This window comes from Elaeis guineensis, chromosome 1, assembly GCF_000442705.2.
Source record: "Elaeis guineensis isolate ETL-2024a chromosome 1, EG11, whole genome shotgun sequence".
Taxonomy (NCBI): Eukaryota; Viridiplantae; Streptophyta; class Magnoliopsida; order Arecales; family Arecaceae; genus Elaeis; species Elaeis guineensis.
The window spans coordinates 95,560,695-95,580,259 of record NC_025993.2 but is presented as its reverse complement, the minus strand read 5'-3'; the positions used below and the strand labels follow the sequence as shown (position 1 = coordinate 95,580,259).

At 33.5% G+C, this 19,565-nt stretch overlaps 1 pseudogene; it reads left to right on the top strand.

Moving 5' to 3' along the window:
* The first annotated feature begins 551 nt into the window (after nucleotides 1–551).
* On the top strand, nucleotides 552–19,243 carry LOC105032000 (wall-associated receptor kinase 2-like; annotated as a pseudogene).
* Nucleotides 19,244–19,565: the final 322 nt, after the last annotated feature.

Here is a 19,565-nt window from a genome sequence, read left to right as displayed (position 1 = left end):
TTTTCAAATGTGCTAGTATTTTTACCAAAAATCTGATTGGATTCAAAATTCTAATCAATCATATTAGATGGGTCTTTGGTCAATTTCTTTATGTGTATGATCTATTGAATTCTACATCTAGCCAGTAGTAGGTTCGGATGCAAGTTGACCTAACTTGATTAGAGTCCTTCTAATTGATTAAGGTCCAAACCATGCTAATCCAAATTCAGCAATTAGAATCTTTTCTAATTGACGATCGAATTAAACTATTTAATTCGATCAAATCTACAAATCAAGATTGACATCTAGTAATGCATCATGACTATCCAGAAGATATAAATTTGATAAAAATATCAAATATAATCTTCAGTGGTAAGTTATCATGCAATTCAATCCTTCGATCATCTCACACTCCGAATATATTCATGAGTATAGAATCATATCAAATTCAAACACATATTTATATCAATTCTTCATCAATCAGTGATGACTCTAATGATGAACCATTAAAAATTCTTTCTAATTTTCATTCTGCTTTGATCAAAGACTTTTTGAGTCATCTAGAAATGAAAATGCATAGGATATCATCTCCTCTTACTAGGAGTGATCGATTCTTTATTGACTGACTCAGGATCTTCATATATACTCCTTTATATCCAAAATATTCTGTACATATCTTTAATGTCATACTTGAGTATGAACCAAAATATGAATTTATGTGCACAAGATTTTATAGTGGTCTCAGGTCTAAGGATCACTTGCACAAATCTCACTTAGAGAATCATCTTTTGATATGCAAGTAAGACTCCATAAGATATTTTCTATCGATGAGTCAATCCAATGAACTCATAACCTAATAAGCACTTATAATTTTTTATTAGTGTCCCATACAAGTGACTTGTGAAATTAGCCACCCTCTCCATTGAGCATACATAGAATATACTAGTCTAATCGAAACATTGATCCTGACTCAATGTTCCTATGACTAGGAATATTTTTAGATTAGAATTTTAGGATTTTAGATTTCACAGGCATGAACTCTTCATAGTCCTAAAACTATTGTCCTAATTTATAGGGTTCATCATAATCTTAAATATAATAAGATATAGCTATAATGATAAATTATACCTCATTTATTTCATGAATAAATAATATCATTACAAGAGTTGGAAGATTATAAAAAAAAAAATTATCGCATCACTCATGCGATTGGCTTGTAGGACACTCTTCTTTCATTTTTGACTTCATAGAACCTTTTGTACATCTTCTACAGAGATTCATGCAAATGATTAGTTAGATGAGGCTTCATGTTATGGTTGTTTTGAGAATCAACCTTCTTTTAGTGCATCGCATGTAAATAATGATAATATTGATCCACATGTTGGAATGGGCTTCAATTCAGTATTCAATATATATGATTTCTACAATGCTTATGCAAGAAGAGCTGATTTTGGAATCACAACCATATTCGGTAGGTCCAATAATAAAAAATAATTATACTTTAAACATCTAGCATGTTGGAAGAAAGGAGAATCGAAATGTCACTCTTCGTCACTACTACAAGGCTGATGACGGACCAAAAAATCTTCTTCCTAGCCTGTAGGAGAAATGATTTATAACAAAAAAAGGAGCATAGGAGGAACAAGGGAGGAGGGGGCCAAGGATGAAAACAACATATTATAAATTTCTTATTGGATGTCATTATTTATAAATCAAATATTTTAATTTCATCAAAATTTGAAATATATTGTAACAGATGATTTGAAAAATATGTTACTTTAATAAAATATGATTTTAAATTTAAAATATATTATATGAACTGATTGTAATTATATAATATTTTTTACTTTATAATTTTTTTTATATTTGATGATATTTTTTATACTGGATGTCATAATTTTAACTTATAATATTATAATTTTGATCTAGGATATCATAATTCTGTATTTGATAATATTTTCTATATCAGATAGTCATAATTTTAATCTACAATATTATACTTTTGATTCAGGATGTCATAATCCTGCATTCGAAGATATTTTTTGTATTAAAATGATATAATTTAAACTATAATATCATAATTTTGATCTAAAATATCATAATTCTACGTTTGGAGATGTTTACTATATCCGATGTCATAATTTTAATTTATAATATCATAATTTTAATCTAAAATATTTTAGATCAAAAGTATAATATTTTAAATTAAAATTATAATATTTTGGTATAGAAAATATCATCAAATATAGAATTATGATATTCTTGATCAAAATTATAATATTGTAGGCTAAAATTATGACATCCGATAAAATAAACATCTCTGAATATAGAATTATGATATTTTAGATCAAAATTATGATATTATAAATTATAATTATAATATCATAGTATAAAAAATATCTTTGAATACAGTATTATAGAAATATAATATTCTGTATCAAAATTATGAAATCATACATAGAAACTTTTTTGAAGTAGAAACCATTATATAATTACAATCAATTCATATAATATATTTAAAATTTAAGATCATATTTTATTAAAGTAACATATTATTCAAACCATCTATGATAATATATTTCATATTTTGATGAAATTAAAATATTTAATTTATAAATTATGACATCCAGTAAAAAATTTATAACATGTTATTTTCATCCTTGGCCTTCTCCTCCCTCATTCCTCTTACACTCTTTTTCTTGTCATAAATCATTTCTTTACCATAAATTATTTCTCCTATAGGCTTGGAAAAATGTCCTTTGGTCCACCGGTAGCCCTACAGTGGTGACGAAGAGTGACATTCCGAGTCTCTTTTCCTCCAGCATGCTAAATATTTGAAGCATAATTTTTTTTTGTTAGTGGACCTACCGCATATGGTTGTGAATCCAAAATTGGCTCTTTTCATATGAGCATTGTAGAAATTGTACATATCGATTACTAAATTGAAATCCATTCCAATATGATGATCAACATTATCATTATTGTATGTGGTGCACTATAAGAATATGGATTCTCAAGATAACCACCACATGAAACTTCATCCAACTGATCTTTTGCATGAATCTCTATAGAAGATGTACATAAGGTTCTTTAAATTCAAAAAATACATAATTTTAACATAAAATATCATAATTTTAAATTAAAATATTATAAAATTATTAAAAAATATTAATTTTGAGATATTTTATCTATAATATATCATAATATTAATTTATAATATCATAATTTTAATCTAAGATGTCATAATATTGTCAAAACATCTCTAAAAGATGTTTTTTCTATAAGATGTTGTAATTTTAACATAGAATATCATAATTTTAATTTAAAATATTATAAAAATATCAAAAAATATATTTAAAAGATATTTTATCTATAAAATATCATAATATTAATCTAGAATATCATAATTTTGATTCAAAATATCATAAATATATCAAAAAATATACTTAGAAGGTGTTTTATCTATAGGATATCATAATACTAACTAAAATATCATGATTTTGATATAGGATATCATAATATTATTAAAACTATCTTTGAAAGATGTTTTACCTACGGGATATCATAATTTTAATATAAAATATCATAACTTTGATCTAAGATATCATAAAAATATTAAAAAATATACTTAAAAGATATTTTATCTAAGAATACTATAATATTAATTTAGAATATTATAATTTTGATTTAAGATATCATAATATTATTAAAATTATTTTTAAAATGTATCATAATTTTAATATAAAATATCATAATTTTGATCCATGATATCATAAAATATCAAAAAATATATTTAAAAATTATTTTACCTATAAGATATTATAATATTAATTTAGAATATCATAATTTTGACTTAAGATATCATAAAAATATCAAAAAATATACTTGTAAGGTATTTTATCTATAAGATATTATAATATTAATTTATAGTATCATAATTTGATCTAGAATATCATAATATTATTAAAACTATTTTTAAAAGATATTTTATCTATAAGATGTCATAATTTTGATCTAAAATATTATAATTTGATCTAAAATATCATAAAATTATCAAAAAATATCAATTTAAGCTATTTTATCTATGAGATATTATAATATTAATCTAGAATATCATAATTTTGATCTAGGATGTTCTAATATTATTAAAATAATCTTCAAAATATATTTTACCTTTAAGATATCATAATTTTAATTTAAAATATTAAAAAATATAATTAAAAAATATTTTATTTATAAAATATCATAGTATTAATCTAGAATATCATAATTTTAATTTAAGATGGCATAATATTATTAAAATTATCTTCGAAAGGTATTTTACTTACAAGATATTTAATTTTGACATAGAATATCATAATTTTTATCTAAGATATCATAAAAATATCAAAAAATATATTTAAAAAATATTTTATCTATATAATATCATAATATTAATCTATAATATCATAATTTTAAACTAGAATATAATAATATTATCAAAACTATCTTCGAAAGATATTTTACCTATAGGATATCATCATTTTGACTTAAGATATTATAAAATTATTAAAAAATATCAATATTATGATATTGTATCTATAGAATATCATAATATTAATTTAAAATATCATAATTTTGATGTAGAATATTATAATATTATTAAAATTATCTTGAAAAGATATTTTATCTATAGAATATCATAATTTTAATATAAAATATCATAATTTTGACCTAAGATGTCATATAAATATCAAAAAGTATGCTTGAGAGGTATTTTACCTATATGATGTGATTATATTATTTTATAATCTTATAATTTTGATCTAGGATATCATAATATTGTTAAAATTATGTTCAGAAGATATTTTATCTATAAGATGTTATAATTTTGATATAAAATATTATAATTTTGATTCAGGATATCATAAAAATATCAAAAAATATACTTGATAGGTATTTTATCTATAGGATATCATAATATTAAATTACAATATCATAATTTTGATATAGGATGTCATAATATTATCAAAACTATTTTTGACGATATTTTACCAATATGATGTCATAATTTTAATATAAAATATTATAATTTTGATCTACGATATCATAAAAATATCAAAAAATATACCTAAGAGGTGTTTTACCTAGAAGATGTTATAATATTAATCTATAATATTATAATTATGATCTAAAATATCATAATTTTATCAAAACTACCTTCAGGAGGTGTTTTATATATACAATATTATAATTTTAACATAGAATGTTATAATTTTAACCCAGAACATCATAAAAATAATAAAAAATATATTTGAAAGATGTTTTACCTATAGGATATCATAATATTAATCTAAAATATCATAATTTTTTATCTTAAATGTTATAATATTTTAAAACTATCTTCGAGAGATATTTTACCTATACGATGTCATAATTTTAACCTACAATATCATAATATGAGCCTATAATGTCATAATTATAATCTTGGATGTAATAGTATTGTTAAAAATTATCATGTATAGAAATCATGATATTATTAAAAATATTATTTTCCTTCAAGATGAAATGTTTTTACAATTTTACAATCTGGTTGGACATTACAAATGCTACTCTTCCCTCTCTTTTTTCTTATTTTATTGAGCTTCTGTCTGTGTGTCCGAAACTGTTAGCTAGCATGTAAATAATATTATCCATCCAAACAATATATCCCACCTATCAGAAGATAAAATATCATCTGTAAATCTTTTATTACAACTTTTTTGTAATTCCATTATTACAGCAGCTCTTTTGTTAGTTAAATGAAATTAATCATTAGGTATGTTCAAATGAAGTTTTTTTTCAATTTTTCTAAGAAGATTGCTATTTTTCTTTCGCTAGAAAAGGTTTGAAAGTTGCAAACTAGCGGAAATCAAAGTTATCTTTTGATCCCCTAGTCAAGCACACGACTAAAAACAACAGTAGAGAAAACATTGTTCTGGAAACATTGAGGTAGTCTTTTGATACTGCACAGTTAACCAGGGGTAGATAATTTTAATTCTAGTAACTATCTTTCGACTTTTTATCCTTTGAGTTAATAATATCCTCTATTTAGTTCAAGGATGAAGATTAATGGGTTAAGTGGTGGACAAAAGGAAAAACTTTTTGTGGTGCGTCACTCAAGCGGGGCCCGGTTCAAATGAACTTTATCTGCTGCATTTGTGGAGAACAGCTAAAAAGATAGCATGGAACTCTTGTAGAAGAAACACTCCTCTATATGAATCAAGTTCACAGAGACAATGGAATATAATATGATACAATGATAAATGTATGTATATAAAAAATTTTCACTATCATTAATTGTTCACATCTATGGTTTAAGTTTTTTTTTTCCCTCCTTTTTCTAACCATTCCAAATCAATTATAGGCGAAATAGAAACTAAAAGCTTTATATTTATTGCTTTCTTACCTATGCTCCTAATAGGTGCAAAAATTGATGGTACGGATAGTATTAGAGAACTAAAATATATATCATATAATATATAAATTAAAAATTCAAATCATTGTGCATAATGTACAACTTCCAAAACATGTATAAACTAGAAATCATCAACTATGATCAGCTTTTATGGAAATGGACTTTCTTTGGTTATTTTGTAAATTCCTAAATATCAGGGGAGTCAAGCAGAAAGAGATTATGAAATTATGGAAAGCTTTTGCTCCTGGTGACATTTGATCAAGAGAGGATGGCTTTATGCTCCCTCTGGAGCCCTTAATTGGCTCCTGCAAGAAGAAATAGTTACTCATCTGATAATTCACTGTCTAGTTTCAAAAATATTTGGGTTCATTTTTGTCAGAAGCTAAACATTTCCTCAGCTTCTCAATGAGTTCGGGATCTACTGGTCTAAGGCTTCCGTTCCAAGGCAATTTCTGGTAGGGTGACACATCGCAATCTTGACTATTGGGTGGAGAATTTAGTTTCTTGGAAACCATGTCAGTCTTAATAGACTCTTCTTGTGTGGATTTTTTGGATGAATATCTTTCAAAATATTTAACTTTGCATTAATATCCTCCCATTTGCATATATATGCTTATAAAATATTTATTATAAAATATTTATTTTATATGTATATCCTTCTTTTTCTTTTTTTGTTTTGGCATGTGTATCCATGTTATTTAATACCATTAAAAATCAGTGGTTTAAAATTGAAATGACTGAAATACATAGATGTATTAATAAAATTATGAAGATATACATGCAAATAATAACTTTACAAAATTATTCAAATAATTTCTCATATTTAGAAGAGTATACATATAAAAAAAATCACTCATTTCTTAACAATGTTAGATGGTGTGGATATTTATAAAAAAAAAAAAAGATATACATGTAAAATAAGTATTTGATATAGGTATATATGCAAATACTAATTTTGGGAGGAAATTCATGCAAATTTGAATATTTTGGAGGATACTTATGCAAAAAACTTTCTTGTATTTATTTTATATCTCATGAAATAAATCTTAGAAAACCCAACATTTTCCCAAAAAAATATACATTAGAATTCAATAACCTTTGATGAGTAGATCACACAAATTACCATATTATTTTATCCAAATAATTTGCTTTTATGTACAAAATAAAATTATCTTTTATGCATAAAGCATATGCATCAGTTGGAAATTCTAAAATAAAAAAAATTTAGTGATATAGTGCATCATGAATAATGTAAATGTTTTTTTCCTTTTTTTTTGGCGGGGGAGGTGGTGGTAAACAAAAATGTGAATATTAGTATTTCAAAAATTAATGATATATTCTTCTCCAAATAATGATGATAATTGAATCAAATAGATAGATGATGATAAATAGATGATCTAAATTAGTTATTATCTTAATTACTAACATTTTATGCTTTCGCAAATTTAACCTGCATTTCAAGAATTGACCTAATAGCGAGGCCAAGTCTTTTGTTTTTGGGACATAGGGAAGTCAAGTCTTTTTTTTTTTTATTTGGTAATGGGTTTTAGTTATACCTTTCTTATGAAAAAAATGATTGATCTTTTTCTATGAGATGAATCATTGGATCACATTTCGTACAATTTTCAAAGAGCTCCAACCTTTAGATTCCATCCACAGCATAGATCACAAAACTGGCATCAAATTTTTAAAAGCAGACAAAATATGATCCAATGGTCCAACCCATAGAAGAAGAACAATCACTTTTTCGTGCGAAGATACATATAACCCGAACCCTTTGGCACCTAGCAAGGCTAAGTCCAAGCACGGCCTCCATCCGTCAATCAAGCCCTTCTTTCGTGCAGAAAATGCAACCCCTGCCCTCATCAAGTCCTCTCCATCGCCATTAATTCGGTAGACTTACAGAGATGACCTCCAGTCAATGTCAGTGAAGATATCCTATCGAACGAAGGCTTGGTCAACTCCCCATAGAGTCACCGGCCACCACCATCAGGCTTCAGCAGTATAAGTAGCCGACTCCACATGAAAATTTAGAAGCAACATCAGAGAAGAATGATTTTGGTACATAACAAGGTCGAGTCTTTTGTTTTTTGATAGTGGGTTCAGGTTGTATCTTTCGAAAGAATGATTGATCGCTTTTTGTAAGGCAAACTATTAGACCATGCTTTGCATAGTTTTCAAAGCACTCTAACCTTAATGTTCTCTTTGTAGCACATATCACGAAGTTGATTGTTTTAAAACTATGCAAAATACGATCCGATAATTAACCTCGCAAAAATATATAGGCCAACTAATTTCACACGAAAGATACAACCCAAACCATTTGGTACTTAGCGAGGCTAAGTCCAGAGCACAAGCTCTATCCATTAATTGTGTTCTTAATTTGGTACTTGTGCAAAAGAAAAAAAAAATTATATATGTAGAACAAATATTTTTTTGGTAGAATGCCAAACATGTATTTGATGAGAGTATACATGCAAATGCTAATTTTGAAAAGATATTCATACAAATTTGAATATTTTGGAGGTTATTCATGCAAAAAGAAAAAAAAAATCTTATATCTATTTCTATACCTAATGAAATAAATCCTAGAAAACCTAACATTTTCTCAAAAAAATATACATTAGAATTTGATAACTTTTGATGGGTAGATCATAAAAATTAGCATAATATTTTATCCATATAATTCACTTGTTTGTATAAATAAATTGTCTTTTATGAATCAAGCATATGCATGAGTTGGAAATTCTAAGATGAAAAAGAATTTGGTGGTATAGATCATCATGAATGATGAAAATATATTTTTTTTGGTAAACAATAATTTGAATATTAGCAGTTCAAAAATTAATGATATGTGATTCTCCAAATAATGATGATAATGAACAGGCAATTTAAATGGATAGATGGTGATAAATAGATAATATGGATATGTAGTATCGTAATCAATAATTTATGCCCTCACAAATTTGACCCGCATTCTGTGAGTTGACTCGACAGTGAGGCCAAGACTTTCATTTTTGGCACATAGCGAGGCCAAGCCTGTTGTCCTTGGTACTGGGTTAGCATTGTATCTTTCGACAGGTTGTATCTTTTGAAAGAATGATTGATCTTCTTTCAAATAGTAAACCATTAGATTGTATTTTACATAGTTTTTAAAGTGGTTCAACCTCTACATTGCATTCACAGCACAAATCATGAAGTTGATATCTCGCTTTAAAAATCATGCAAAATACGATCTAATAGTTTATCTTGCAAAAAGGAAGACCTTTCACTCTCCCACACAAAAGATACAACCTAAATCTATGGTACTTAGTGAGGTCAAAATTTCGAGCACCACTCCATCCATCAATCGAGAAGATATTCATTGCAATGGTGATGCCACATCAAAGTTGTCACAACCCAATCAAAAATTAAGAATCGATGGCTAGTGTGTGGTATTATTTATGGGAATTAATGAAATATATGGTGCTCGATGAAATACAGGCGCTCTCATTGGGTTGTGACAAGTTAAACGTGGTATCACCGTTGCAACAAATATTTTAATCACATTCCGTGCAAATCGCAAAGCAAGTCGAACATCTGCATCCGTCTGATGCACAGCTCTTAAAGCACCTGTTCCACAATCCAATGGTGGATTCGTGGGAAGGAAGGGGAATTCTCCTTTCGCGCTGAAGATGCAACCCCTGCCCCCGTCAAGCCCTCTCCATCGCCAATAATTCGGTAGACTTACAGGGACGACCTTCAGTCAACGGCGACGAAGATATCTAAGGCCACGAAGACTTGGTCAGCTCCCCAAAGAGTCACCGCCACCACCAGGCTTCAGCAGTATAAGTAGCCGACTCCACATAAAAATTTAGAAGCAGCAACATCAGAGAAGAAGGAATTAATGGCGTGGCAAGTAGCGGTGCTGCTTCAAGTACTTGTGCGGCTATCCTCAGCACTTGCGGCCGCACCCATGGCTCAGCCAGGATGCCGGGCGAAATGCGGCGACGTCAAGATCCCCTACCCCTTCGGCATCGGCCCCGGCTGCTTCCTCCCTGGCTTCGACATCACTTGCAATACCACCACCAATGGATCCAAAGCATTCATTGGGCATGGCAACATTGAAGTGTTAAATATCTCCCTAGTCGACGGCCTACTGAAAGTTAAAAATTTCATTGCTCACGGCTGTTATGACGGGTAGGGTAAAAGAGTCCGGCAGAACAATCCGTGGATGCAACTGGGGAGGACGAGGTCCATCAGATTCTCTGACACCAGCAACAGGTTTGTGGCCATCGGGTGCGACACTATCGCGCACCTCATCGGCATGGACCACAAGTTCACGACTGGGTGTGCTTCCACGTGCAACAACACGAGCTTCGTGACGAACGGGACCTGCTCCAGCATCGGCTGCTGCGAGATCGGGATACCCAAGGGGCTCAGGGCCTTCACAGTCGGGCTCCACAGCTATTACAACCACTCCTACTGTTCGAGCTTCAGTCCTTGCAGCTATGCCTTCCTGACCGACACCACGTTCAGGTTCAACGCATCGGATTTCTTAAGCTTCGAAAACGTTACGATGACGCCGACGACTCTGGAGTGGGATGTGGGGAACAAGACGTGCGAGGAGGGGGGCTCTGCATGCGTCGCCAAAAACAGTGAATGCTACAACTCGACCAATGGCCACCACTGCAATTGTTCCCAAGGCTACGAAGGGAACCCCTACCTTGCTGATGGATGTCAAGGTAAGACGACAGTGCATGTTTTTCACATTAGCATTTTTCTTCTCCCTCCCATGCATGGGATAATTTTACCGTGGAATTGGCTTATACATACCAAGCCATATCTATCTATCTACCTATATATGTCCGTATGTTCTTGAACCACTCCGTTTTCCATGTTCTTTCAATTCTTCTTTATGCCCCTCAAAGCCTCTATTTAGGCTGAGCTTTATGCTACTTACAGCCAGCTCAGACCTGACCTCTGCCCTCTCCCTTTCGTTTCTGTACTTCTGTTTCCAATTCTTTCGTTTGCTTAATGAGATGCAAGGCGGTGACCTAACTGTATTTTCTCACAAAAAAGGGACCCAATTTGGATAATAGAGCTTCTGACATTAGTATATTGGCTTCCATCACAATAAAAGGACATTATTATAGTGGCTTCAGCATGAAGACTAATTTACAGCAATGGCGACTTAACTTGGATCTGCTGAGAATGATATGTCATAAATTTATTCCTTGCCTTCCATTTTAGCGAAGGCCAAAGACTCGACCATTAGTTATGATGAAAATCAATCATTCTTTCGATATCCATAATCACCCTTTCTTCTCATTTATTTTCTTCAAAAAATAGGTACTCCAACTTGCTTTCCCTTTCATTTCTTTTGTCTTGGCATATGGATTCTTGTAATATTTTTGGTGGCTTGACAGATATCGATGAGTGCAGAGATCCACAAAAGAATCAGTGCGTGAGCCATTGCATAAATACGATAGGAAGCTATTACTGCGGGGGGATGGTCGAAAGGATGGAAGCCGTTGCACCACCGAATTTCCTTTTCTTGATGTGGTTTTAGGTAATTATCTATCATTTAGCTGCTCTTTCCTCGGACTAATATTTGGAATGTAAAGAGTGAAACTTGGTGGTGAAAAATTAATGAACCCCAAAGGTTTCCATTCCACATGGTACCAGACATATCTACTCATAATATTTGTTTTTTGTTCAGTATAATATTTTTATAATTTTATTTTGCAATGATCCAATATCTTATTCAAAAGGATTAGTCAGAAGTTATAATTCGATTTCTTGGTTCCGTATAACTTGCCAAGATCTTCAGCGGAATCCTAAGCTGAGGGGGCTAGCTAAGACTCTCTCATTCATATATTATTCCATCCCTAACATCCGATTCGATAATAATAAGAGCGGATTCAAGACTTTCAACCTGAAGCTTGGCTCTCAAGACTGAGACTGTCCTACTAGGAAAAAGATTCTATATCCCATACGCATTAACAAGCATGCTATTGGCTTTTAACCGGATTGCTACTCCTTCGCTTGGAAGACCTACTGAACTCCTACTGGTTGAATGGCATTCCTACTCTCACTAACAGACTAAAAGCATGACTTCTTAGCTGGCTTACGGGTGAGAGGGTTGGTCGTTGTCGTAGTGAGCGGGGTTCCGGAAATAGCTATTGCAACTAATCGTTGTTAGTTCTACTTTTTACTTGTTTACTTGGTTGTTTTTGGGGTTGGATGAGTAGTTAACTTGAAGGAAGGAGGTGCAAGCCAGGAAAAGAGTACGTTGCACAGGCTGCAGGAGAACAATTTTGTTCCGGTTGTTTTTTGAACAGAACATCAATCAAGTCGGTGATTGAATCGAGGTGAACCGGGTATTTTAGAAGCAAGTGAGCCACCGGTAGCCTAAGCTCGCCCTCGCTTCTTCTTTGTTGCTGAGTCAATAGATCCTGATCGTAATCCTTGATGCACTGGGAAAAAGCCCCATTGAACTACCTTCCTTTGTTTTCCACTCACGAAGCTAGAGAACTGGATTGAAAACACAAGGCAGGGGAAAGATAGGCGATGGGACCAGCTGTAGAGCAGGTGGCCTTTATCTACTCGAGCAGCTTCATATTCCTCGTCATTCTTTTAAACCGGGAAAGGACAGGCAACAGTAGGCATAGCTCCTTCTTGGAAGATCCTATCAAAAAGATTTAGGCATTCCTTACTCATTCATTAACTCCCATGTCATCCTCACCCTCCTTCCCCTTCGAAATGAGAAAAAAATAATATGCTGGATCAATGGCTTGGAACAGAAGGTATGCTGCAAGCTCTGTTGCCGATTCGAATAAGGATAGTGAACAAGAGCATTTGCTGATGAAACTACTGCTTATGTCGGATCTGGCCCCTCTATTTTTTATCTGAGACTATGAAATCTCTGTTAATCTTTGTACATCCACTGCTTAACCGTCGAGTCAAACTAAGTCCAAGAGAGACTCAATAGGACTCTTCTACTGCCTATGATGTAAACAAGATGAGCTTTTTTTTTTTTTTTTTTAGAGAATGGTAAGCCGGGCCAATCAATTTTTCTATTAGCGGTGATAGCTTGTAGCTTTGTGCGTAGTCCCATATTAATTGTATGCGAAAAAAATCTTAAATTTTTATATGTATAGTGCCAAGAAATTCAAATATTAATATATATCTAGCATTTTGAGTGAGATCCTGATCAAAGGAACATAAAGCAAACAATCAATAACATATAAATATTAAATAATTATCATATAAATTTAAATAAATAATAATACAAATACATTACTTAGATAACTAAGTATAAAGATAACAGTTTTTAGAGGTTAAGATCATCCAAAAATCAGGTGCCTTCTGTTACTTGTTGTTATAATGGTTGATTAGCATCAACTAGTTGTGCAATCAAATATTAACGGTCGCCTGTAGTTTGATCTCTTGCAACCAGGCAGGCCTATGCAATCATCAACCTCACCTATTGTACTTGTTGCAGGTGCTGGCTCCGGCTTCCTGTTTCTGTGTGCCAGCATACCTTGGTTGTGCTGGATTTTAAGTAAAAGGAAACTTATCAAGCTCAAGGAGAAGTTCTTCCAACAGAATGGCGGTCTTTTGCTGCAACACCATATCTCTTCATTAGCTGGTGGTGGCCGTGATGATTCCATTATGAGGATATTTACCTCTGAGGAGCTCCAAAGAGCAACCAACAACTACGACGAGGATTGCATCATTGGTCAGGGAGGCTTCAGAACGGTTTACAAAGGAACCTTGTCAGACAAAAGAGTCGTCGCGATTAAAAAATCAAAGATTACAGCCAAGGGTGAAATCGAGCAGTTCATAAACGAAGTCGTTCTCCTCTCCACCATCAACCATAAGAATGTGGTGAAGCTCTTGGGGTGTTGCCTAGAGACCCAAGTGCCCTTACTGGTGTTTGAATTCATGTCAAATGGAACCCTCTCTCACCACATCCATGACCAAGGCCGTCGAGGCTTGTTGTCCTTAGAAAATTGACTGAGGATCGCTGCAGAGGCTGTTGAAGCACTGGCCTACCTTCACTCATCAGTGTCCACTCCGATCATCCACAGAGATGTGAAGTCCACCAATATACTCTTGGATGACAGCTACACAGTTAAGATTTCGGATTTTGGTACTTCAAGGTTGGTTCCATTCGATCGAAACTGCCTCACTTCACTGGTGAGAGGAACAATTGGATACTTGGACCTAGAATACTTTTAGTCTGGACAGTTCACAGACAAGAATGATGTCTATAGCTTTGGAGTAGTATTCATCGAGCTCTTGATAGGTGAGAAGGCTCTGTCGATGAATAAATCTGAAGAACATAGAAGTCTTATGAAACGTTTTATTTCTTGCATGAATGAGGGTCGACTTTGTGATATTCTCGACGATCACATCCGCCACGAGGGATCCATGGAGCAGTTGATGGCAGTTGCGGAGCTCGCCGAGAGATGCATTCGATTGAATGGAGATGAGAGGCCCATAATGAAGGAGGTGGCGACCAAGTTAGAGGTTATGAGAACATTCAGCAATCACCCATGGGTTAGTGAGGAGATCGAGCCCCTGTTGGCAGAGCCACGGTTGAGCGAGCCAGCATTTTATGGTGTCGGTAACACAACCAGTGATGGCAATTCTTCCTTTAGCGGGTTGGTGCCACTCAACATCACTAGATGATTTCAGACTGAAAGACCATCAGGATCGTCCACGGTGCACCCCCATCAGAAGATAAAGGGTGCTTTACGAGCAAGTATCATGTCATACATGGCGCACATTGTTTGATACCGTCCTGATAGTAGCCATCAAAAACTATAAAGTACATGGTGTTGTGGCTCACTTACTATGGAAGATCCTTAATGCTCAAGAAAATATCTCTTCTATAACCACAACCATGGGACACTCTATTGATCATATCCATATACTATGCTAATTAATTATGATTGTTTTTATTATGAGTATATCATCAATGTCACTATATAGTACTATGTGGAATTCACTTTTTATGCAACTCTATTTTCCAATGATTCCCCTACAGCATTTGGCAAGATGATCTGATGAGTTGATTAAAGGCATGCCATTTGAGATTCACTTCAGTCAAGAATAACCAAGCCTGTACTGTACTGGATTTATCAGCGGACACCACTCAATGTGCATCAAAATTTGAGCTATCCAACATCAGATTGAATTAGCGTGCAACCAGGAGTCCCAATACATGATTTTAGACAATCTAAAACTGCATTGCGCTACAGTAGTCTGGCCTAGGTTGGGACTGACATAAATTTCATATTGACTTCTGGCAGTATCATCCTGATCTCACATGGTCACATTGGGGCTGTAGTTGTTCTATGCAGTACTACTATGGGGCTCTTATTGTGTGCATACACGAATAATTCTCTTGCTATGTCGCAAGAGGGGATTAGTGCAATTCCTTAGATTTTGCCATATATGAGAGGGTAATCCACTATAGAGTTATTTTTTTTTGTTTTTTTTTTCTTTTTTTTTTGGTAACAAATGAGGACCTTTATTCATTCATAAGAAAGTACAAGATTGCTATGAAGCAGGTTTACAAAATAACACATACCCTGCCTATTTCCGTAGCCCCAAAACAAAGTAAAACCAAACCTATAAGAAAAAAGGAAGCTATAAAAGGAGGAGGATGTACAGGATAAGCAGAGTATGATACAGAGCTGTTGTACAGACCCAAAAAGTAACAGTTGGAAAGAGTATCAAAAGAGTAACCCTGTGAAAGAAGAAGCTGTGGAGAAAGTATAAACTGAATTCTGATGTATAACCCAAAAAATACATTGATGTAAAGGACTTCTGCAGGTAATCCGATAATTCCAAACATCCTGAAATGAATATACATGCAGCAACAGCAGAGGCAAAATAAGTTGTAGTTTTCTGATAGACAGCAGCAGAGAAACCTTGATCAGGATCCAGAATGGGAGGTGTACAAGAGAATAGCAAGAAATGTGTGTGCACCCAAAAACCAGATACACTACAAGCATCCTTGAGCAGTGATTGCAAGCAACAGGCCATCTCTTGAAATGAAAAGAACTTATGAAGTAACCTGCAACCTGATGAGGACCATGGTATAAAAGTACAATACTCCACCATGAGTGAGAAGTTAGTTGTTATCCCCATAGGCACATAAGCATCATCATAATATAGTTGCATAGATATCCCGTACAAATTGGACTCCATGACACAAAAATGGAAGGAGCAACCCAGCATACAATATATACAATCATTAGTCATTAACACCGGCAAGAAAATCAAAAGAAAATTAGTAAAAATATGCATATTTTTATGCTTTTTTTCCTATTTTTTTCCTTCCTTTTTGCTTTGTTCTTTTCTCTTTCTTCTTCTCTTCTTTTCTATTTTTTTTCTTTTTCCGTTTTTCCTTCCATCTGGTTTTTTCGCATTCTCCTTGGAGACTTGCAATGCTGTATGATATGAAACATCAGAAAGGTTGTTGAAAGAGCCAAGATCAGCAGCATTAAGTATGAGTGAAGCATGAAGTATGAAATGTGCAATGTTTGAAGGCCGACCTGCAGCAGCATTGGTGATTATGATGCAAGATGGCACAAGTAGCAAACTTTGAACAATATGAGACACCGGCACATAAGTTTGAAGATGTACCAGCAAGGAGCTTTTGTTAGCATGTGTTTTAAACTGTGTAGAACCATGAACTGAGGCCTTCATGCATAAGCAACCAAAGGCCAAACACTTCTTCTCCTCTTTTGTTTTATAATTTGACCTTCCCATTTTTTCCATTTCATCCATCATTTTCCTTTTTTTTCCATTCAAGTTTTCTTGTATCTCACTTTTTTTTATATCTATGTACTTCTTTCTTTGGGGTAATTCCAATTTACCCCAAGTTCCTGTTTTTTCCTGTCTATTTTTTGTTAACTTCGTTCACTGATCTTTTTTGAGTGGGAGCCATGACGACAGGAAGAAGCATAGTAAGACAACAAGGTATAAGATTATTCAACTGGCATAGGAGAAACCTTGACATTAGATGTTGCTCCATCTCTTGTTGATTGCCACATGATGATATCATATGTGGACTTAAACTGATTTCATACACTTGCAACCTTTGCCCTATAGCATGAATACCCTTCAGCATGATACCCGTAGTGTGGCTCATGTACTAAAACTTAACCATCATGAATTGAAAATAAAACCAACAAGCTGACTCGTCCTGCAAAACCAAAATAGCAGTTAATTCATAAAGGTGATTTAAATACCACAAAAGAGAGAGTATACTCCTATGAGGATTAGTAAAACAATATTTATCGATTATATGAGATTCCATGAGCATCATCTTGTATAAGATATTATTACGATCAATCTCCTGTTGCGCCCGTCATCGGAGAAGAGCACCTGCAAAAGAAGTCCTCACTGACTGAAATTGTATCTGGTGGGGATCCTCCGATGCTTAAGTCAGTGGAGAGTAGTGAACAGCAGATAAGAATTTTAAATAGCAGAGTCTCAGTCCAGAAGTGTCTTATCAATGCTATTCATTTACCTCCTTTTTATAGGTGATTCAGATGTAACCGTCGAGCATATGGTCTTATTTTTTATAGCACTAAAGGGCAATTACCCCAATTATCAGGTCATAATCATGGAGTTAATTGACTGTTTATGTCTATTAATGATCATGACATGTAGTTGATAACCATTTATAATAGTTAGATATGTAAGTTTCACATATTCCGACCTTATGTGATCGTGAGAAGATAAACCGACTATATATCAGTAGTCATAAAAATCTGAATAAGCATCAATCGGTAACTCTGATATACCGATGGTCATCGATCGGATATTAACCAAGTTATCATGGTTGTCCATTGATAGTTGAGAATACTCGACTGTTGGTTGGTTAATTGATTATGGGTCGGCATACTATGTTTATGAAGCCGATCTAGAGTCGGAATCGGAGTCGGTTGAATTATCCCAACAGTTGCCTCCTACTCCCAAGTCTAGGGTAGCTCGACGTGCATATTGTCACGTGGTTTGTCATGTTGGATGAAGGGAGTTATCACGTCATGTGCTGTTTCGAGCCTCGATTCAGTTGCTGGCATTAATGATTTTTGAAATATGAGAGGATTTTAGCTATTTTGTTGTTTTGATATCCATGAGATTATCATTGGGATGTCATTTTGGGAAGATAACTCGATACCCGGAGAATCTGGATGATTTGAGTAGATCTTGGCCACGTGTCTAAATATCATTGGCTTTGAGCTGTTCATGCGGATAATGATGAGATGGCCTGATCTGAAAGCAGGTGCATCAAACTGTCCGATCAATGATCGGTCTGAATGTCGTCACGTGTCGATATCTTAGAAGATCCTGATTTGATTGATTTCATCCAAACCGTTGAGGAATCCTATATATGTAAAGTCGCTTTCATCCAGGCTTTACTTTTGCATTTGTCGCCTCTCTGCAACAAAAGATTATGCTGCCCCAATACTAGGAGCTTTCCGAGTTCTGTCTTTCGTATCATCTTTGACTTCAGGTCGAGTTCTCCTTCCTTCTCTTACGATTTTTCCCTTAGGATTTTTTCTCCTTTTTTTTAGTTTTTCATTTTCGATGGTCAGTAAGAAGGCTTCATCTTCTCTGGATAGTCGGTTGGAGAATCTAGCCGATGACTCTCTTTCAGGTCCGAAAATGAAAGTTTTTTCTTTATCCAGGCCCAATGTTGAATGGGTCCGGGAACAGTATCGTATCCCGAAGCAGTATCAGCTTCCTGCTCTTGGTCCGGACGATCGAGTGAACTCCCCTCCTCCGGACCAAGTTGCATTTTATGTCAAGGACCTTTAGACCGGTCTTCGATTCTTGATTTCGAAATTCATTTGGAATCTTCTTGACTATTATGGTCTTTGTCCCGCTCAACTGGCTCCGAACTCTATCCAACTGATCATTGGTTTTGCTTTGTTATGTCGGCTTATATCGACTGAACCTTGTCCTTCTCTTTTTCAATCTTTCTTTATCCTTCGTCCTCTTCCCAAGGCCAAGGGTTGGTGGTTCTTCAACTTGAGGAAAGATCTTTCTTTAATTTTCGATCTTCTATTGTCCATTTATGGATGGAAGAAATTTTTTTTTGTTTCTTCTTCTTCTCCTTGGGGCTTCCCTTCGTGTTGGG